The sequence below is a fragment of the Podarcis filfolensis genome (genome assembly GCF_964270895.1).
Source record: "Podarcis filfolensis genome assembly, chromosome: 10".
Classification (NCBI taxonomy): domain Eukaryota; kingdom Metazoa; phylum Chordata; class Lepidosauria; order Squamata; family Lacertidae; genus Podarcis; species Podarcis filfolensis.
The window spans coordinates 65,200,420-65,223,550 of NC_139612.1; the positions used below are offsets into that span (position 1 = coordinate 65,200,420).

Genomic DNA, 23,131 nt, shown 5'->3' on the forward strand with positions numbered 1-23,131 from the left:
TATTGTGACAATGTTGACATTTTCGAAAGTAGAGGGTCCATGGCTTGGCTTTTGAAAAACGGGGTACACAGCACTTAGCTAATTGCGAACCACTGTCTTAAGCTAGTATTTGAATCTATGGTGCAACCGCTTTGGAAATACAGTGCACCATTCTGATTGCCTCAACTCAACAATGGTATTACAGAGCTGGAGAAGTTTCAGAAACGGGCGACCAAAATGATTAAAGGGGTGGAGAAACTCCCCTATGAACCATGGTTACAACATCTGGTGCTGTCCCATTTAGAGAAAAGTTGAGTAAGAGGCGTGTAAATGATTGATGGAGTGGTGAGAGTGGGTGAAGAGATGATTGCAGGCTTCCCACAGGCATCTGGTCAGCCACTGTGAGAACAAGATGGTGGACTTGATGGTCTGTTGACCTGAGTCAACCGACTCATCTTACATCCTCGAGCTTTCTCCCTCACCCATAATACTAGCACTCAGGGGCATCCAACGAAATTGGATGTTGGAAGAGTCAGGACATGCAAAATTTAAAGCATTCTCACCAGGTACAGAGTTAAACCATGGAATTTGTTCCCATAAGACGGCTCCAACTTGGAGGGCTTTGAAAGAGGATTAGACTGATTCAGCAAGACTATAGCTATCAATGGCTATGTTTAGTCTTGCCTGTTGGAGGTGCCATTCCTCTAAATGAGAAAGAGGAACCATGGTACAGGTATATAAAATGATGTGTGGTCCCGATCTTGCGCTTCCCAAAGCCATTTGGCTGGTTCCATGCTTAGCAGTGCCTTGCCTTGCACTCATAGAGCAGTCATGACAGGACATGAAATTTATTACAGTCAGAGACCAGCTTGAGAAACACAAATGGAACTACAATCCCGATAGCAAAACAAACATTTAAAACAATATACAACAATGGATTTTAAGTTTAAAAGTGTGATAGGCATGTTGTTGTTTAGTCGTTTAGTCGTGTCCGACTCTTTGTGACCCCATGGACCAGAGCACACCAGGCACTCCTGTCTTCCACTGTCTCCCACAGTTTGGTCAAACTCAGGCTGGTAGCTTCGAGAACACTGTCCAACCATCTCGTCCTCTGTCGTCCCCTTCTCCTTGTGCCCTCCATCTTTCCCAACATCAGGGTCTTTTCCAGGGAGTCTTCTCTTCTCATGAGGTGGCCAAAGTATTGGAGCCTCAGCTTCAGGATGTGTCCTTCCAGTGAGCACTCAGGGCTGGTTTCCTTCAGAATGGATAGGTTTGATCTTCTTGCAGTCCATGGGACTCTCAAGTCTCCTTCAGCACCATAATTCAAAAGCATCAATTCTTCGCTGATGCTTTTGAATTATGGTGCTGGAGGAGACTCTTGAGAGTCCCATGGACTGCAAGAAGTGATAGGCATATAAACACATAAAAACTTTAAAATAGATTACCTTAGAGAAATGACCCAAAGTCGCCCATGGGTCCAGGTTTGGGAATTTTCTTAACAAACTAGATTGAGTCGGGGGATGGTCTGTGCCTACGGATCTGTGCGCAGAATCTGGCGACAATCCAGGTCATCTTGTGGTCTTTGCCTAACAGGAGAAGATCGAATTTTTGCTTTACTGGGAGGTCAGCAAGCCTCCCCAGCAGGGTGTCAATGGTTTCTCTACATGCTTCATTGTAAAAGGGACATCTAAAAAATATGTGTTCAGGGCTTCCTATATCCCCCAAAGGACAGGCACAAATTCTGCGGTCATGTGGGACTTATTTAAAGGATACTTCCAAGACCGGCAAGGGCAGAGCCAAGCTTCTGGCGAGTGTAAAAGCCCTTCTTGCATTTTTGGATACAAGAAAAAAGAGATATGCTGCTGCTGCAGCTATGTATCTCTCAATTTCTACAATTTTGTAATCGGGGCACCTTAAGAAGTCCTGTTGTCTCTCGGTGTCTATAATTCTTTGCCTAACCATTGCTTTTGCTTGGCCCGAGCCCAGCCTTAGAAGGGCTTGAGGGGCAAAACCCAGTTTCTGAAGAGTGTTCATGACTGCTGTCTGCCTCCCTGCATAGAGCAGTCACTCCTTGCCCTTTTCTGAACCTTTGCCAACTCTGCAATAGCCTATTTGCGGTGAGACCTACTTAGGCTGGTGGGCCAGAGAGTCCCTGCCCCTGCTGTTGTAAGCCTGGGACTGTGCCCTGGGGAAATTCAGTGCCCCTCCTAGAACATGACCCACAATTCTCTGTTGATGCCAGGCTTCAATTGTAGATGTTGCTTGCTTGCTTTTTCAATTTGGATACTGCCCAAAGACCACAGAGCAGTCCACAACATAAAAATACAATATGAGAACACAAAATACATAATAAACAGAAACAAACCAATAAGCCCCGCTCCTACAAACAAAAGGCCATAGATTGTTTAATCAGCCAAAGGCCTGGTTTTAGAGAAATGTTTTTGCCTGGCACCTAAAGACATGTAACGAAGGCACCAGATGAACCTCCCGGGGGGGGAGCGTTCCACAAACGGGGAGCCACCACAGAAAAGGCCTGTTCTCATGTTGCAACCCTCTGGACCTCTCACAGAGGAGGCACATGAAGAAGCGCCTCTGGTGATTATCGCAAGGTCTGAATCAGTTCAGATGGGGAGAGGTGTGCCTTGTGGTATTGCGGTGTTCTGAGTTCCTTGACAGAAAATTCAGTGTGATAAGGGCTTTCAAAAAAAAAAAAAAAACAGATATGGGGACTCCCATCAGCCCCAGTCAGCAAGGACCATGCTCAGGGATGATGGAAGGTGGAGTCCATTGTCTTTTGGGGGGGGCTTCAGATTCCCTACCCATGCTCTAAACAAGTAGGCCCTGTACCAGGTAAGGCTTAGTATACTCCTTTTTAAATTTTATTTTTTGTAATGAGAGGTGGGTGTGACTTCTGATGAACGGACCAGGACGCTGGCTTCTCTCTGAGAAAATTTCACGGCTTTACGTCAGAACCTCTTAAAAAAATTAAAAGGCAGCTTTCTCAGCTCTGCGTCGTTTCATTCCTTGTGCCTCTGATCTCCCATAGAGGGCGCCAGAGTTCCACTTCCTTGATATGGCGAAGACTACACATGTTGCCTATTCATGAGTGAGTACGCATAATGTACGGCGCGCAACATACTATGTGTGAGGCCCGGGACTTGTTAGTGACACTGACAGATCATTTCTTATCTATGAGATGTGAAGACTGGCCAAATATCAGCATCCATTTGTGTCGGCTGCATGTGCTGGTACACGATCAAATTAGATTGTGGAATGTAAAGGTCATTAAAGGTTCAGCCAATACAGCAAGGTTTAGCAAGCCGGCAAATGACTATCGGTCGCAAGTAAACAGGCAAATAAATTAGATCCCTTTTGGGGAGCAAAGAAGTAGACCTTCCGGCTAGTGGCGCAACTGAAAGACTTCTCTATCCTCTGTCCCAGAGCATGTTTGTGTCTAAGTTGTGGCTTGGAACCAAAGGTACACCATCTTGGCTTCTATGATGGAAGAAAGCTGGGGTACAAATGTAAGAAAATGCAATGACAAAACAAATAAAGGAAGCAAATAAAGTTCGGAGATCACTGAGAGCCAGTGTGGTGTAGTGGTTAAGAGTGGTAGAGTTGTAATCTGGTGAACTGGGTTTGATTCCCTGCTCCTCCACATGCAGCTGCTGGGTGACCTTGGGCTAGTCACACTTCTCTGAAGTCTCTCAGCCTCACTCACCTCACAGAGTGTTTGTTGTGGGGGAGGGAGGGAAAGGAGAATGTTAGCCACTTTGAGACTCCTTCGGGTAGTGATAAAGCGGGATATCAAATCCAAACTCTTCTTCTTCTTCTTCTTCACTGTTGTTCGGGAATGGGGTCTCCCAAGCTCAGGGGTCAAAGCCCTCTCTTCCTGGCCCTGGGGACTTCCCCCAGATTGTCCTACCTCAGAAGAAATCTCTTCAGGGTCTGGGTCATGTAAGATGCTGAGAGTAGCAGCGGCCAATTGTATAAAGCAAGGGAGGGGCTACTATGGCCGCCTGGCCCAGCCAGCTGCAAAGGATCATGGGAGCAAACCCAGCTTTTGAAGGATTCACTTGGCACGAGGCTCTGCACACACAGAATGCAAATGTTGTATATGGTTCCTACCCTCAAGACATTAGTTCCCAGGTTCAGTACTCTGGTTGTTTGTGAGTTGTTTTGGGCTGCCCTGGGCAAGATCTCGCTGTTGGCTTCCATCTGTCTCAAGAGACAATGGAGTGCTTCTCCCAAGGTGAAGTTAAATGGCTGTGTTGTTGTTGTTCTTGTTGTTTAGTCGTGTCCGACTCTTTGTGACCCCATGGACCAGAGCACGCCAGGCACTTCTGTCTTCCATTGCCTCCCACAGTTTGGTCAAACTCATGCTGATAGCTTCGAGAACACTGTCCAACCATCTTGTCCTCTGTCGTCCCCTTCTCCTTGTGCCCTCCATCTTTCCCAACATCAGGGTCTTTTCCAGGGAGTCTTCTCTTCTCATGAGGTGGCCAAAGTCTTGGAGCCTCAGCTTCAGGATCTGTCCTGTATGGAGGTCCTGGGATGCCCAGATGACAAGACCCTCTTCTTGGCTTCCCTGATGTGGTCCAAAGGAAAGCAGAGCAAGACGTTTGGCACCAGCTTGGCTGCAGGAGTTGCTGGAAGGAGGCATACAAGGAGCAATCCAGTTGTATTAGGGACTCCATTCTGGATTTGTGTAGGGTTTACTCCTGAGCCTTCCTGAAGATATCCTGCAAGGCAGTGAAGCTTTTGGATCAAAGTTCTCCTTCTCCGAGATGGGCTACCTTCCCAGGTTGACAAGACCCAGCTGCCCCTCATTTTCCTCTACAGCATGTGGAGAAATTGTTGGACCCACTAAAGCAACTAAGAAATTCTAATAATAATCAGGGTGTGGTTTTTTTTTCTAGATGGAACTCTGAATTGCAGAGGGTTGGACTAGATGACCCTTGGGATCCCTTCTCTGATTCAATGACTACCACTTAGAGGTCTGGCTAGGCATGAGGCAGCTTCCATTATTTATTTATTTCATTTATTTATTTATTTATTTACGTTCTTATGTTACATCGGTAAAGAATATCATATTACAATACAATGCTTATTATCATATAATTTTCAACATGTATACAAAATTTATATACAAAGTTTATATACCTAAAGATAACAAAAAAGGGGGAAAAAACAAGGACAAAAAACTATTTCAAAGTCATATCTATACCAACACTTTGGACTTCCTGTCTATCCCATTTGTATATTCCTTTTTTACAATTGAATGTACTCTTATTATTGTATATTTCTTTACATTTTATCTAATACATTCCTATATCAATATGTACCCTTGGTCTTATTTCTCAACTCAGTCTCTCTCCATCGTCAATCGAATGCTAGCATAGATAGCGAACCTTTACTGTATTTTTGAACATATATCTTATATCTATCCCACTTTTCCATAAATTTTTGTTTTGAATTGCCTCTCAGGCTATTTGTCAAATTTGCCATTTCAGCAAATTCTTCTAGCTTGTTATGCCAAGCCATTATTGTTGGGACTTCTTCTTCCTTCCACCCCTTTGCCACCAAAGTCCGAGCTGCAACCTGCCAACAATACTTAACAGAAATGCCTCTGGTCTTTTTAAAAAGGTTATTCCAAACATTTTTTTAACTCGTCGTGAATTAAACCTCAAAACACTTTGATCTTCCTACATGTCCACCACATATGATACATGTCGTGCATGAGGCAGCTTCCTATATCCTACTATGTCATGTAGGAGAGGACAAAAAAAGCTTGGCAGATCTGCTCAGCCTGCCTGAGACTGCAAAATAATAATAATAATAATGATGATGATGATGATGATGATGATGATGATGATGATATTGAGCTAGGGGTCCTCTGTCACAAGTTGGACAGACCCCAATGCATGGGTGGTTTGCTGTGCCAGCCTGTTGAGTCACTGGTCACGCAAGCCTGACGTCAAGCTCTGAGGGAGAAACTCTGTTGCTTTCCTCCCCACAGCTCTCCAGCTTCACAAAGGCCCGGGGAGGGAGGCGATATTACACACGGAGGTTATTCAGTAACACGTGGAATGCAAATCTACCTTGTATCTCCTTGAATCAGGAACATTAATTAGTCATGACGAGAATGCATAATTCTATTTACAGCGCAAGGCGGAAACAGCTGCCGAGGACATTTCTGCCTCCGATAGCTGCGCCTGCTGTTTGGGAGTGAAAAAGGAGCAAGGAAGAGGAGCAGTTTCATTATTCATTTGGCCTTCCTTGTTCTTGTTTCCCACGTGGACAACCCAGAAGAAGAAGAAGAGTTTGGATTTGATATCCCACTTTATCACTACCCTAAGGAGTCTCAAAGAGGCTCACAATCTCCTTTCCCTTCCTCCCCCACAACAAACACTCTGTGAGGTGAGTGGGGCTGAGAGACGTCAGAGAAGTGTGACTGGCCCAAGGTCACCCAGCAGCTGCATGTGGAGGAGCGGGGAATAGAACCCAGTTCACCTGATTACGAGTCCACCGCTCTTAACCACTACACCACACTGGCTCTCCTTTGCGCAGGGGCCAGAACATGGGCAAGCCAGTCTTGCATAAGAACATAAGAAGAAGAGCTTGCCTTGCTGGGTCAGGCCAATGACCTATCTAGTCCAGCATCCTGTTCTCACAACGGCCAACCAGGTGACTATAGGAAACCAGCAAGCAGGATTCGAACACAAGAGCAGCTCTCTTCTCCTGTGATTTCCAGCAAGTGGTATTCAGAAACATTGCTGCCTCCAACTGCGGAGACAGAACATAGCCATTATGCCTGGCAGCCATCAATATCCCTCTTCTCCATGAATGTATCTGATCCTCTTTTCAAGCCATCTAGTTTGGTGGCCCATCACTCCATCCTGTGGGAGGGAGTTCTGTAGCCTAACTAGGAAGATTTTCTTTGATCTGAATCTTCCAGCATTGGCAGGCCTCAAATGACTTCTGTGGTATGATAGATCATTATAAGAGAATATATTACTGTTGAAAATTAACAAAAGAAAATGAAAACAAACAGTGCACTAGATAGATTAAGAGGTAGATGCATGATGGGGTGACAGGAAGTCGTTAGAAATGCAAGAAGAACTTATTGTGATTGGATGTAACAAATATTACCATTTCCTTTTCCTTTTCCTGGACAAACCTTTTGTTTATTGTTTCCTTTTCATTTCAATAAAGCATTAAAAAATATGAATCTTCGGCTTCAGCAAATGTCCACAATTTCTAATGTTATGAGAGAGGGAAGAGAAAATTATATCATGCATAATTTTTATAAACTTTTATTACGCATTGTTAAGAAGAGCATATAGTCTACCATCGAAAAGGCTTCATCAGAGTTTTGGGTCCCAGAATATGGACTGAAAGCACATGGGGTCAGTGCCTGGATGCTTTGGCTTCTGTGATGGAAGAAAGGTGTGATAGAAGTGAAAGGAAATACTTCCCCCCTCAAAACCCATCTATGAGGGCACTAGAATTAAGTTCCTGGGCTGCTCCAGATATTTTGAACCAGAACTTCCATCAGTCTGGGCAAGGATGGCTGTGCTGGGCAAGGTTCTTGGGAGCTGCATTTTGAAGCACCTGAAAGGCACCTGCTTCAGAAAGCTGCCATTCACAATTCCCTAAATGAAATGCACATTGCCGTTCATGAAACTAAACCAAGACTGTCCCAATTTAAGTAAGTAACACAAAACCATTGTGGTGACGGTGTTTGAATAATTCAGGTCTTCTAGGAACAGGGGTGGGGAAAGCACATCTATTTTTCTGGTAGTCTAAACATATATGGGATGAGCTAGGCGGTTCTGTGCCATTTTCGCCTCCCCCCAATAGTCTTTGGTACCATCAGTCTTGGAGTATTGAGGGTCAGGCGAGTATTAAACTGTGCTTGATTTATAATATTTCCAAGAGCAGAAGTACTGAACATTCCTATCAGAAAATTGCATGTTGTTGTTGTTTAGTCGTGTCCGAATCTTCGTGACCCCATGGACCAGAGCACGCCAGGCACTCCTGTCTTCCACTGCCTCCTGCAGTTTGGTCAAACTCATGCTGGTAGCTTCAAGAACACTGTCCAACCATCTCGTCCTCTGTCGTCCCCTTCTACTTGTGCCCTCAATCTTTCCCAACATCAGTGTCTTTTCCAGGGAGTCTTTTCTTCTCGTGAGGTGGCCAAAGTACTGGAGCCTCAGCTTCACGATCTGTCCTTCCAGTGAGTACTCAGGGCTGATTTCCTTCAGAATGGATCAGTTTGATCTTCTTGCAGTCCATGGGGCTCTCAAGAGTCTCCTCCAGCACCATAATTCAAAAGCATACATTCTTTGGCAATCAGCCTTCTTTATGGTCCAGCTCTCACTTCCATGCATCACTACTGGGAAAACCATAGCTTTAACTATATGGACCTTTGTCGGCAAGGTGATGTCTCTGCTTTTTAAGATGCTGTCTAGGTTTGTCATTGCTTTTCTCCCAAGAAGCAGACATTTTTTAATTTTGTGACTGCTGTCACCATCTGCAGTGATCATGGAGCCCAAGAAAGTAAAATCTCTCACTGCCTCCATTTCTTCCCCTTCTATTTGCCATGAGGTGTTGGAACGTTCTTTCATATGTGGTAGACCTGTAAAAGGGTAAAAGCGTATTGGGGAATAATCCATAATGAATTGGGGGGGGGAGTGTTTAGAAGTACTTAAAAAAAAACACAACCTGAGTCCTTTTCTTTCTTTCTTTCTCAATTTTTTTAATTGATTTTCAAAAATTCAAAACAAACAAACATCCTGTTTAAATCTTGGTAACATTATTAAGTGACTTTCTCAAATCCCCTTGGTTGAATTTCATTATATATCATTTTAACAGTTTTCCAAAATCGATTTTCTCAAAAAATTAACTTGATCACTTAACATCTTTCATTCTTTCTAATTTAACTTTAAACATCTAAAATCTTATCCTTACATATTTAAATCCTAAGCCTATCTATTATTTGCAAGCTTTTCCAATTAAGTTAACATATTTAGCTAAATAGTCTTTAAATTTCATCCATTCTTCCTGATACTCCTCCTCCTTCTGGTTGATACTCTTCCTGTCAGGTTGGCCAGCTCCGAAAAATCCATCATCTTCATCTGTCAGTCTTAAAACCTGGGTTCGTTTCATTGGGGATAATTCAGACGGAAGTTCCCAGGTGTCAAAAAAGGTTATTTAGGTATGCCACCACTGTCACATGTTTTCTTAGCCCATAAATGGAAAACGAACGAGGTCCCAACCAAAGAAGAATGGCAGCTTAAACTGATGGAATATGTGCAGCTTGCGGACCTAACATATAGAATAAGAAGACAAGAAGAACATACGTTTAAAGAAGATTGGAAAATGTTCATTGAATATATGGGAGGAAATGGTATACACTTGAAAACGTTGGCAGCTTTAAGATAAATTCAACAGTGTAAATAGGTTTTGTTGCATGTAATAATGGAATACTGAATGGTTAAGCTTATGTAAAATATGCAGGGATTTATGATATGCAAAATGAACCATTCAAATAGAAGAACTGAAGTCATTGACATTTTAAGTTTGTTCAAATGAATATTCTAAAGTGTAAAACAGAAAATTTAATAAAAATGACCGTATTGGCCTGAACATAAGCCTCACTTTTTCCTCAAATTCTGACCGTGAAAAGTTCAAGTGCGGCTTAAATTTGCGACCTTTACAAAAATTGACTTTCGCAATATCGCTGCTGAAACAGACATACAGTAAAACGGAATGGGTTTGAGTGCCTGTGGAATTTTAAGTAAGCAGCCTATATTCAGGTATTTTCTCCCCCCCCCCCTTGAATTTTAAAGGAGCGGCTTATATTTGAGTGCAACTTATATTCGGGCCATTACGGTATATTAAAAAGTGGGGGGGGGGAGTTAGAAGAGCTCAGCTAGCTCAAACTAAGGGCTCGTCTAGTCCAGCATCTTGTTCTCCCGGTGGCCAAGCCGATCCCTATGGAAAGCGGGACCTGAATGCAGTAACAGTTTCCCTACTTGCAGTTCCCATCAAACTGGTATTCAGGAGCATATGGTCTCCAAAAGTGGAGGTGGAACATTACCAGTAGCCACTGGTAGCTGTATCCTCCATGAATTAGCCTGATCCTCTTTTAAAGCCAAGCAGAGTGGTATCCATCACTACATCCACTTTTATGAAGATCACCCGCTCTGAGACCCCACAGCGAATTCTCCCCTGGCCTCCTCGCTGGCCCAAGTAGGACCAATTCATCCAGCTAGCCCTGGGGATTATCTAATGCTTATTTCCCCTAAATTGATTTTTTGAATTTTGAATTTCATTGTTATTCATGTTTTTGTACTGTATTTTACGCTGCTTTTAAGTTTTTAAAATTTGTTGTTAGCCGCCCTGAGCCCGGTTTTTGAACCAGATAGGGCGGGGTATAAAATTTATTATTATTATTATTATTATTATTATTATTATTATTATTATTATTATTACCTCCTGTAGGAGTGAATCTCATAGTTTAATTGTGTGCTGCGTGATGTACTTCCGTCTGTCTGTTCTGATTCTTTCCACGTTCAACTTCCTGGGATGTCCACAAGGTCTAGTAAGAAAGGGGGCAGAACTCTTCTCTATTCCTTTTCTTTACCCCATGCATCATTTTAAACATCTCTTTTGTACCTGCCCGTGCATCTTGTCCTCTGCCTCAGGCAGCAGAATGCCTTGGACCGGCTCTGGATATTGACACCTGCTTTGATTTATATCCTCACGTCTTAATTTACTGCTAACCCTGCTGACATTTTACGCTGCTCAATTATACTTTGCTTTACAGGAAAGGCAGCAACGACAAAAACTCGTTAGTGATATAAGACAAACAAAAAAACCATATCTCTCTCCCTCCCTTGCAGGTCCCCCTCACTTCAATTAGTACAGCCAGGCAGTGAAGCCATCATTCTGTCACAACAAAAGAATGAATTATTTTGTCTTTCAGAGTACAGCCCGGCCAACTATGGTTATTACTGATATTGCGGGTCCGCCGTGACATTCAGAGGGCATTTCTTTTGGAACGGCTGGTGCTTTGAGTCACTAATTCGCCTTTGGATCACGGAGGGATTGCAGCTCAGTATGAGATCACCTTCTTTGCGTGCAGAAGGTCTTGGGTTCGATTCTCAGCACCTCCAGGCTGCGCTGGGAGAGATCCCTGCCTGAAGTCTTGAAGGGCTGCTGCTAGTCAATTTAGGCTGCCCTGAGCTAGGTGAGCCAATGGTCTGGCCTGGTAGAAAGCACACGGAACATAAAAGTATGATTAAGGGAAAAGGTTTGGCCAATGGACATGAAGGTCTCTGTCCAGGGCCGGCTCACCCATGAGGCAAGCTGAAGCAGCTGCCTTGGGTTAGCAGAAGCCCCTGAGGTGGTGTCCCTGCAAAGGCCCCACCTGCCCATCGCTGCCAAAGAAGCAGTGCTGGCATCAGCGATAATTTCAAGTAAGATCTCACCGAAATCTCACAAAATCTTGCTGAAATCTTATGAGATCTCGCCAGAAGCTGCCATCAGAGTGGCTGGGGGAACCCAGCCACATGGGCGGGGTATAAATAGTATGTTGTTGTTGTTGTTATTGTTCTTGCTGTTGTTGTTACGTGCAGGAAGGTTTTTAGTTTGCAAGTCTTTGATAATGAACTGGTTTGGAAGTCATGAGTAAAGCAAGTTTTTCTGCTTCCCTTGTCCTGCAGCCTCAAGGAACAGATTGGAAGCTTTCACGTCTGTTTTTCAGTAATCTTACTTTGTTACCAACATACTGACCAGTACGCTGAAGTTAAGTTCAACTATGGCTTGTTTGAACTGAGCTAAATTCAAACCATGGTTTGTGAAGTTGAGTTTGAACATGGGTTCACTGTGCCTTCTCTTCAAAGCATTGTAACAGCCCACAGACATAATTTCCATATTTTCTGTTTTAATGTTTTGCGTAATGTTTTTCTGGATTCTTTTTTGTATTTTGATACTATATATATAGATATATAATTGCTTGTGGTTTTTTGATTCTCCTTTGTGTGAACTGCTTAGAGACAGTGTTACGTTAAGTAGTATACAAGTTATTAAAATGAATTCGTTCCCGCCACTTGGCGCTGCCATCACGCAACCTAGGTAAGGGATGCTTTGGCGGGGTGGCACAGCAGCACTTCCCATTTTGCCTCCAGTGGGGAGACAGGAGGTACCGCCCCTGTCTCTGTGGGCTATGAATTTCACACGCATAGACATAGGAAAACAGCAGGATGTCTTATATTGTCAGGAGTCCAGGTCCCCAGCTTGATAACACAGTAAGCATAGGTAATTAAAAAGGAGGATTTATTGCAAAAACAAACAGATAGTTCCGGATGGCTGTAACAAAGCCTCCGGCATCATTACTCAAGATGACCCTTCTGAAGACTACTTCCAGTGTCGCCAGAAGATAGTGAACTTACGACCCTTACGTCTCTAGTTTTGCTTCCATCTATCAGCCCTCCCATTCGCTGACTTCAGACTTAGCAGATCAACCTCATCTTGTTCCAAGAGGCTGTCTCTGAGTCTATTTGCACCTGTTTGTGCTTCCTGCAAGCTTTGGCTGTGTTCTAGCCTGTTCTCAGCTGCTGCCTTATCAGCCTGCCCGTCAAGGTCAGGAAAAACCGAATTCTGCAGCTGCTGGCTCTCCCCTACCTGACTAACAACTAATTCTCTCTGTTCCTGGCTGCTTTTTGCAGTTGGCTGCAAACCTTTGCTTGGAGCTGGCTCTTTCCTGACATATACCAAGTGAGTCCATTGGGATCCATCCAGTTCAATATTGCCCACAGTGACTGGCAGACATGGCATCTTCCCTAGCCCAACCTGGAGATGCCATGCATCAGGGGTCAGCAAACGTTTTCAGCAGGGGGCCGGTCCACTGTCCCTCAGACCTTGTGGGGGGCCAGACTATATTTTGGGTGTGGAAATAAACAAATTCCTATGCCCCACAAATAACCCAGAGATGGGTTACATGAGTAGAAAGGAGACATTCTACTCATGTAAAAACATGCTGATTCCCGGACCATCCGCAGGGCGGATTTAGAAGGCGATTGGGCCGGATCCAGCCCCTGGGCCTTAGTTTGCCTACCCATGCAATGGACTGAACCCCACACCTTCTGCATGAAAAGCTACTTTGTCTGCCACTTGAGGGGAGAATGGCCTTGCTATGAAGCAACAGGAAGTAGCTGACATCTGCCACAGAGTCCAAAGGGAGCGCCATGTTTTCGCCTCTGACATGTGGAGATGGAGGAGAGAAGCACCCTTTTGGTTGTTCCTCTTGAGTGTGAAAATGGCCCAAGTGTGGCTCCTGTTAATATGCAAGTGTCTGCGCTCCTGGAAAGGTACTTCCCCTGCCAGGCATGATTAATTTACCATTTCTCCCACTGTCTCACTTTGATTATTAACGATAATGATTTGATTTATGAGGGTTGCCGGCTGAATATTCCTCACTTACCAAAAAAGAAGAACGCATTGTCTCCCTCCCCGAGAGAAAGAGACAAAGCGATTCACTGAAAGTAGACTTCAGTTCTGAGTGGGCCTTTGAACAGACATCTGATCAGAGACAACCTAAAGTTACTGAAATAGTCATACAGGCTATTGAGAACAGTTGGCTGTTGAGCCAGTGTGGTGTAGTGGTTAGAGTGTTGGTCTAGGATCTAGAAGACCACGGTTCAAATCCCCCATTCGGACATGAGATTCCATACACTCCAACACTTCTCCCATGAAAAGAGGGGTGTCCTATTCAATAATAATAAATATAATAATAATAATAATAATAATAATAATAATAATAATATATCCTGCCCACCTGACTGCATTGGCCCAGCCACTCTGGGTGGCTTCCAACATATATAAAAACATAATAAAACATTAAACATATTAAAACTTCCCTATATAGAGCTGCCTTCCGAAGTCTTCTAAAGGTTTTATACTTACTTACCTCCTTGGCTCAGGGATCGCATAACTCCATACCCTCCAGCATTTCTCTGATGAAATTAGGGACATCCTAGGGAAAAACAGGACATTCTGGGATCCAATCAGAAATTCGGGTGGCTTCTGTAAATCTGGGACTGTCCCTGGAAAATAGGGATGCTTGGAGGGTCTGAGATTCACTGAGTGATCTTACACCAGCCATTGTCTCTCAGTATAAGCTGCATCGCAGGGTTTTTTATGAGGGATCAAGAGGATCATTTCGTCCAACCCCCTGCAATGCAGAAATCTCAGCTAAGGCATCAGTGACAGGTGGCCATCACTTAGAAACTTCCCAGGAAGGAGAGTCCAGCACCTTCCCAGGGAGTCCGCTACACCTTGAGCTCTGTGGAGGAAAAGTGGATTATTGCTTAGGAGCATTTTGAACCCCAAAGGGCTCCCAGAATGGCTTAGATACAATCAGGTAAAACAAAAGAGGTCCTTGCCTTCAAGCTTACAATCCAAGAAAATATGAAACATAAGGGGAAAGGGGGGGAAGAGGGGGGATAAAAATCAGTGACCAGTCACTAAGATGATTTTATTTATTTATTACTTTTTATATCCTGCCTTTCTCCCAGTGCAGGACCTAAATCATAGCTTAAAATGGAAGCAAATGCAACTAAAAAGACACAATAAATGTAAATATTTAAAAGCACACAAATCAATAAGTGACCCACTTAAAAACACACACAAAGCACCCTATGATACCCACCCTTGGAAGACCCCACCATAACAGCCAGTTAGCGGCCAAAGGCCTGTTGGACCCAGGCAGATGGCGATAATGATGATTTGAAATTAACGCTACTGGTTGACAAATACGTCCCAGAATGAATCAGCTATGAATTTTAGAAATGGCTTTAACTATAGAGTGAAACACAAATGAGGAGGTCTCTGGGAATGTTCAGTGAAATGAAATAAAAACCGCCCTGAATTCCTCCGAAAAGGCCTTTCGAAATCAAGACGGCAAATATTGCAACTTTTCACATTCTGCAAAACTGTAGTTGGAAACAATCTGCGTCATCGAAATGAAGTACAGGCAAAGTACACCCCCCCCCAAAAAAATAGGGGTGGTAGTGAGATTTGTAGATAAAATCTGCAGCATACATTCTTTGAAACTCGCCCACGTGCTCGACTTAGGCAGATATTCATATTTTATCTGCAATCTTGCTGGGTGAAGATCTTTGCTTGTGAGCTTCGAAGAACGATAGCAATCTCTTTCTGGGCTGCATTGCACGGGGCTTAATCTCAGCTTGCCATCTGCGAGCCAACTCTCATGGTCTCACAATCAATTTGTCCCATAAGCAAGGTCTTCCACGCCGATCCGGAACACTAATGCCATGGGCTGGTGGGTTATTTTCTTCCTCCAAACTTTCTTAACTTCAGGAAACACATTCAAAGGATACCACTTTAAACAGTCATGGCTTCCCCCAAATAAATCTGGGAGCTGTAGTTTGTTGAGGGCACCGAGAGTTCATAGAGGTTATTCCCCTTTACAGAGCAACAGTCCTCAGAGTGCTTTAACAAACAGTCCCTCTTCCCAGGGGACTCTGGGAATTGTAGTTCTTGGATGGGAATAGAGCCATGATGCTCGCTAGGTGATGTTGTGAAAGTTGTGCTCTCTCTCAGCCACACCTACCTCATGGGGTTGTTGTGTCAAGTGTGTGGGGGAAACCATGTACAGAGGGAGGGGATAAAACTCCCCTCCACACTGCAACTTCATATACAGTGGTACCTTGGTTCTCAAACGCTTTGGTACTCAAACAACATGGAACCCAAACAGTGCAAACCCAGAAGTGTTGCAGCATGCAAACCTTTTTCGGAAGACAAACATGCTCTGTTTTGAGTGTTACACTTCTGATTTGAGTGTTACGCTGAGGTCTGTCTGTTTTTGCTATTTATTTTGCGTTTTTGTGGCTTTTTTGTTTTGTTTTTGTGACTGTGTGGAACCCAGTACAGCTACTGATTGATTGTGTAACTACAGTACATTGTTTATTGCTTTCATTTTAAGAATCAGTGGTCTCATTAAATAGTAAAATTGCTTTTTTAGGGGTTGTTTTTAAAAGTCTGAAACGGATTAATCCATTTTGCATTTCTTTCTATGGAAAAGCGCACCTTGGTTTTGCAAAGCTTTGGTTTTGGAACGGACTTCTGGAACGGATTAAGTTTGAGAACCAAGGTACCACTGTATCTAAAACCAACCTGTGCTCAGATACCTGCACAGGTTGCCACTTGCAATCACACTGAATTTGAGGTGTTAATATTCTTCCTTAGCAGCTTGGGTGCAGTTTTCTTGTCGGATCACCTTGCCATAAAACACCTGTTCTGTATTTGTAAGAAAGTGAAGGCAGGTACATTTGCTGTATCCTCTTTGGTGCCTTCTCCAAACACCTTTGAATAGGACGGCATATCCAGAAATGCAGAATGTCAATGTGCATTTTAATCCAGTTTTTAGCTTATCGTTCATTTTGATTACTTTTTTTGAATGTTGTAAATAGTTGCATTTAGCTATTTTTGACTTTCTTAAGGAAAGAGCTTTTAACAGTGCTGCGCTGTTTTTTGTTATCTGCATCTCATAGATTGGTTGGTTGGTTTTCAGATTATTTCAATTCTGTTAGAAAACGAATTGCTTTTCAACAGTTATCTTTGAGGTGGTTTTCGCTTTTTTGCCATTTATCTGTGTTGCTTCAAATTGTGTAAAGTCCCAGCCTGGGAAAAGGAAGGCTTAGAAATATAACAACAACAACTTCAGGAATTGTTGCAAATCACTTTGTTTGTTTGTTTTCCAAACTAGAGGTGTATTAATTTTATGAACTGAACAAATAAATACGGAATAAACAAGGTGCTTTTTTACTTGTGATTTTATTGCAAACTGCCTTGAGGTTTTATTGCAACCCAGCGGCATGTATGTCTTGTTAAGTGAAAGAAAGGAAAACGCTAACCCCTGTGTATCAAGAGAGTTTCACGGCTGAGCAGGGATTTGAATCTGCTCAGAAAGCCAACACTCTTTCTGCTACCTCATGCAGCCTCTGTCTTCATAGAGCCGATGAAGTTATAAGTATGTAATGTGACCACAAACTATTTAGGATAGTTTAACGTGGAACTGGAAGGCTTCCAAGCAGTGCCGATGGATTTAATGGCCTGACCTTCATTTTATGCTTAGTGCAATGTACCATTAATTGAAGGTAATTGTCGCAAGGAGACTGTGTTTCAAATACAACATAGCCCTCGACTGTGGATCCCCTTTCTCCAGTGTCCAACACTGTGTTCGTCTTGTCACACAATTCCCTGATTGTGTCCCAATAAATAGTCGCTCTGTCCTCTTGCGGCAGATTTCTTAACCAGTCGGTAAAAACCAAGCAACCGTGAGGAGGGAGGACGCAGGCACTGCCTAATGGAGAGGGAAGGAAATGAACGGTCAACACTTTGCTTGGCTAGACTGAGCTATTTAAGGGTGGTTGGAAATCCGCTGATGAATTTCACTGGCGTTATCAGACATCTTTGAGACTTCCTCAAGATTCCTTCAGTGTTCAGTGCCTTGATGTTTTGCTGAAGGTGAAACTTGATGGCCCACTCCAGCCCCAGGCCTTCTTAAAAATTACCTGTTGTGATGGAGAATTTATTCACTACTCCCTAGACATTTCAAGAAGACCCTCAGCAGCCCCTCCAAGTGTTCCTATTTTCCAGGGACAGTCCTGGATTTACAGAAGCCATCCTGGTTTCTGATTTGATCCCGGAATGTCCCACTTTTCCCTATTTTCATTAGAGAAATGTTGGAGGGTATGGAGTTACACGACCCCTGAGCCAAGGAGATAAATAACTATACAATCTTTAGAAGACATCTGAAGGCAGCCCTGTATATGGAAGGTTTTTTAATGTTTCATTTTTTATTATGTTTTTATATATGTTGGAAGCTGCCCAGAGTGGCTGGGCCAACCCAGTCAGATGGGCGGGGTGTAAATACAAAATGGAATAAAAAAAAAAGGTAAAGGGACCCCTCACCATTAGGTCCAGTCATGGCCGACTCTGGGGTTGCGGTGATCATCTCGCTTTATTGGCTGAGGGAGCCGGCGTACAGCTTCTGGGTCATGTGGTCAGCATGACTAAGCTGCTTCTGGTGAACCAGAGCAGCACACGGAAACGCTGTTTACCTTCCCGTCGGAGCGGTACCTATTTATTTACTTGCCCTTTGACTTGCTTTCAAACTGCTAGGTTGGCAGGAGCAGGGACCGAACAACAGGAGCTCACCCCCTTGCGGGGATTCGAACAGCCGACCTTCTGATCGGCAAGCCCTAGGCTCTGTGGTTTAACCCACAGCGCCACCCACGTTTCATTGGAGAAATGTTGGAGGGTATGACCCAGGAGGAGGAACACAGGAGGCTCTCTTACACCAAGATCATTGGTCCATCTATTTCAGTATTCTCTACACTGGCTGGCAGCTACTCTCCAGGGTTTCAAGCAGGGGACATTCCCAGTCCAGCTTGTAGATGCTGGAGACTGAATCTGGGACCTAATGCATGCAAAAGAGATGTTTTGCCTCTGAGCTACCCCATCCCAAGTATTAAACGGCCTCGGCCCAGTATACCTGAAGGAGTGCCTCTACCCCCATCGTTCAGCCTGGACACTGAGGTCCAGTGCTGAGGGCCTTCTGGTGGTTCCCTCACTGTGAGAAGTGAGGTTACAAGGAACCAGGCAGAGGGCCTTCTTGGTAGTGGCACCCGCCCTGTGGAACGCCCTCCCATCAGATGTCAAGGAAATAACTATCTGATTTTTAGAAGACATCTGAAGGCAACCCTGTTTAGGGAAGTTTTTAATGGCTGGTGTTTTATTCTGTTTTTAATCTGTTGGGAGCTGCCCAGAGTGGCTGGGGTATAAATAAAGGATGATGATGATGATGATGATGATGATGATGATGTCGCTGTACATTATGTTGTGAGCCAGGATTAGACTGGGAGATGACTTGCAGCAGATTGGAACAAGTTCCTGACTCAATAATAGCAACGAAGACTTTTTGGGATAGTGTGTATAATGAGTCTTAAAAGATATTTAGGTACACCTTTTATAAAAAAAAAAACTGGAGGCATTTTTGCTAGGAATGGTTGGAGAGGACATTAAAAAGGAAGATCAGAAATTCTTTCTGTATGCCACAACAGCAGAAAGACTACTCCTCGCACAGAAATGGAAACAACAGGATATTCCGACAATAGAAGAATAGCAAGAGAAAGTATCGGCGTATGCGGACATGGCAAGGCTAACTGGAAGAATCCGACAGCAGGACGATGAGAAATTCCAAAAAGAATGGTCCAAATTTATGGTATACTTAGAGAAAACTGTACATAAATAAAGACACTCACAGAACTGAAATAAAACTCATAACGTTTATTGTAAACATTTGGTTAGACCACAAGATGTAATACTGTAATATAATAAGGAATATATGTCTAAAGTATAATACAAAAATTTATTAGAGAATTATAGACATTTATATATAAAATGTATATATAGTAATCATGCTTAAGTAAGAGCAATGTGGAGAAGCCAGAAGAGGGGTGGAGGGAAGTTAATTCAGATAAGATATAGATTGAAAAGAGAACAATATTGTTAAGCTGTATTGTGTTTAAGATATTTGGAAAAAATTAATAAAAATTATTGGGATGGGAGAAAACAATAAGAGCAACTAAACACCTTTCCCAGGTGTAAGAAAACATTTGTAAGAAAACAATATTTGAGTGTGGCAGCATCAACACCCTGTCTATATTATATCTTATTTCATGCAATAAATAAATAAATTTCAATTAAAGAAATAAATGGATCGAAGCACATTCTCTTTTTTTTGTTGACGGGCTTTTTTGTGGTGATGTCTTCCTTTGAGAAAAGTAACCCACTATGGAAGCCAGTCTTTCTGTTTAGGTGTCGCTCCAAAGAATTCACACCATTTCCAGCAGCAGCTTTTAGTGCTGTTTAGAGTTGGCTCTCAGCCTGATTAATGGGCAGTCCAAAAGTAGGTAAACGGCACGGTATTAGCTTGATTCCTCTACAGTAAAACACAAACTTCGCCCAATATAAACCTTTCCAAGGCTGCTGTTCCAAGTATTTCATTAGTTGGGGAAAGTAATGGGGCTAATGAATTTTGCTTTGTTGGCGTCACTGGAACAGAAGAGCAGAAAATCAAAGCGGGAAGGAAACAGGCATGAATGAGAGAAAATATTTGAGTGCCTTAGCAAGAATAATTGTTCGTTCTGCATCCTCCCCGCCCCGCCAGATTGTCGAGTTCATAGCGCCTTTCTAATAAGTTGAGAAAACGCATAAATCGCTGCATTCAAATAGCGCCTGGTAGCTGAAATACCTGTGTAATTATGATAAATATAGGTTATTAAATAGGCATGCAATAAGTGCCTGCTTTCGTATTATCTTCCTACTGTACTTATTTAGAGATTTGCATTGTGTGGTGGTGGTGGTGGGAGCTGTGGCAGAGTTGAGCATATATGAAACCCTAAGAAGGAATGTAATATCACTTCCAAAGGTAAAATCCCAGGAATGCAGCCAGGATCCTACCCAAACAATGGGCAGTGAGCAGCAGCTTTCGTATATTCACCAAGTTAATTTTCTTCCCATAGATATGTACCCGGAAAAAAGCTGGTGCAGTTCCTATATTGCAGGGGATTGGAATATGTTAAGTTGTGGGTGAACATATCAGACGACACAGCGATTCTTCAAACAGCTCTTGTTTATTCACAGGCCAGAACAGAACTGAACTGAAGGGTTCAATCAGCCTGCTTATATAGAGCTCCAGTACAACATAACTGTAACAATTTTCTAAAACTATCCAATCACTGAACTTCACTTTCAACCCCTTATTTGCCTAACTATCTACAGTATCCCCCTGCTGGCCCAGGGTGAGAACTTCAGTACATAGCAGAATACATGACCCTTTGGGTGCCTTCCATTTCTACAATTCTACGATTTGCATCATAAGAAGAGCCATGCTGAATCACGCAATCACGAAATCCCTGCTGGGTCTGTCCAGCAAATGCAGCACATCATAATAACGAAAGCTGAGACCTGTTGGGTCAGACCGATGTATCCGGTGAATCTAGCACAGGGGTCAGCAAACTTGTTCAGCAGGGGGCCGGTCCACTGTTCCTCAGACCTTGTGGGGGGCCAGACTATATTTTGAAAAAGAAAGAAAAAAGAACAAATTCGTACGTCCCCCAAATAACCCAGAGATGCATTTTAAATAAAAGGACACATTCTACTCTTGTAAAAAACACTGATTCTCATACCGTCCGTGGGCCAGATTTAGAAGGCGATTGGGCCGGATCCAGCCCCCGGGCCTTAGTTTGCCTACCCATGATCTAGCACATCATAAGAATAAAAACTGCCCTCTGTAAAGTCAGACACATTGAGATATGAAGCTGCCTTGTGCTGCCAGAACATTTGGTCTAGCTAGCCCAGTAGGATCTCTTCTGGCCAATAGTAGGATCCTCAGGAAGTCTTGCCCTCCCCCGCCATCTTAGTTCTTGCTACATTTAAACACATCTGTTATGTCAACTTTGTGTAGATGCCTATCTTGGATGGCAGAGATCAGGGCTGTCTTTAGCATATGCACCGCCGGGGTGCAAAGATCCACCCAGCACCCCCTAAATTTAGTTCAGCCCCCAAATTAACTTTTATTATGCTTAGGTCACTATTATCATTTGATAAATACCACTCACACCTGTGCGGCTCCCAAAGGAGCTTGTGCTTGTGTGTGTGTGTGTGTGTGTGTTTATTTAACACCAGCTTTTCTAATGAAGACAAAGAACACATTAGGAGTCGGTACAAAGACATGCGCTTACAGTCGTAGGGAGGTGTCTGAAAGATGAGATGGGCGGGCATTGTGTGCATGCATGGGAGAGCCATCTTGGGCAGCCTTTCATTGTGGGAGCAACCTTATTTCTAGAGGAGCTGGGAGGGCCCTTGCGAGCGCACATATACGAGTTCTTCTTGGAAAGGTTCCGGAGCCTGTACATGCTCCCATCGCTAGATAGGCTCATTCTCTTTCTGTCTGTCTCTCCTGCTTTCCTGTCACTCTCCCAGCTTTGGAGAGCGAGACTTTCCAGAGAGCTCTCCCTGAAGCAGTCTTAGCTTAGGCAGCGGCTTCAGCGGTGGGTGCCTGTTGCCCCCCATAATTTGGCGCCCGGGTGCCCTGCACCCCTTGCACCCCCGGGTAAAGACGGCCCTGGCTGAGATGGATATTAAGATGGATGTATCCATGGTTATTTTATTTTAATGTGAGGTGATGGGTTTTGTTTTTTCCTCCTCTTCCTCTCTTTCTTTCTTTTTCTTCATTGAACTGAAATTTTGAACAATCAGTTTATAAAAGCAACCACTGCAGTGCTCCTGCTGAAGCATTTGCACCATGTTCACCTCTCCAACACCTCCACCTTCTCCCTCTCATATACACTCCAACGTTTCTCCAACGAAAATAGGGACGTCCTATTCCATCCCCCTCAACATTTCTCCAATGAAAAGAGTGTCATCCCCTCCAGCATTTCCCTGATGAAAATAGAGGTGTCCTACCATACCCTCCGACATTTCTCCAGTGAAAATAGGGACGTCCTAAGGAAAAGCAGGTGGCGTTGTGGGTTAAACCACAGAGCCTAGGACTTGCCGATCAGAAGGTCGGTGGTTTGAATCCCCGCGACGGGCTGAGCTCCCATTGCTCAGTCCCAGCTCCTGCCAACCTAGCAGTTCAAAAGCACATCAAAGTGCAAGTAGATAAATAGGTACCGCTCCGGCGGGAAGGTAAACGGCGTTTCCGTGCACTGCTCTGGTTTGCCAGAAGCGGCTTAGTCATGCTGGCCACATGACCCGGAAGCTGTACGCCGGCTCCCTCGGCCAATAAAGCGAGATGAGTGCCGCAACCCCAGAGTCAGCCACGACTGGACCTAATGGTTCGGGGTCCCTTTACCTTTAAGGAAAAGCAGGACATTCAGGGATCAAACCAGATGCCAGGATGGCTTCTGTAAATCTGAGACTTGGAGGGTCTGCCTCAGTCAGCAACAGCAACCCACCTGCCAAGAAGGTAGAACAGTGGTTTCTCCCTACCTTGTGAGCAGCTTAAGAGCATAAGAACATAAAGGCTTAAGAGGAGCCTGCTGGATCA

General features: G+C 43.8%; 1 long non-coding RNA gene across 1 annotated transcript in view; it reads right to left on the reverse strand.

The window, feature by feature from the left end:
* LOC310743160 overlaps window positions 1-22,868 on the reverse strand; it is a 35,091-nt gene extending 12,223 nt beyond the window's left edge. Inside the window, exon 1 of the long non-coding RNA XR_014538835.1 lies at window positions 22,756-22,868. This is a non-coding gene — a long non-coding RNA (uncharacterized lncRNA). The remainder of the gene's footprint in view (window positions 1-22,755) is intronic.
* Between the last annotated feature and the right edge of the window lie 263 nt (window positions 22,869-23,131).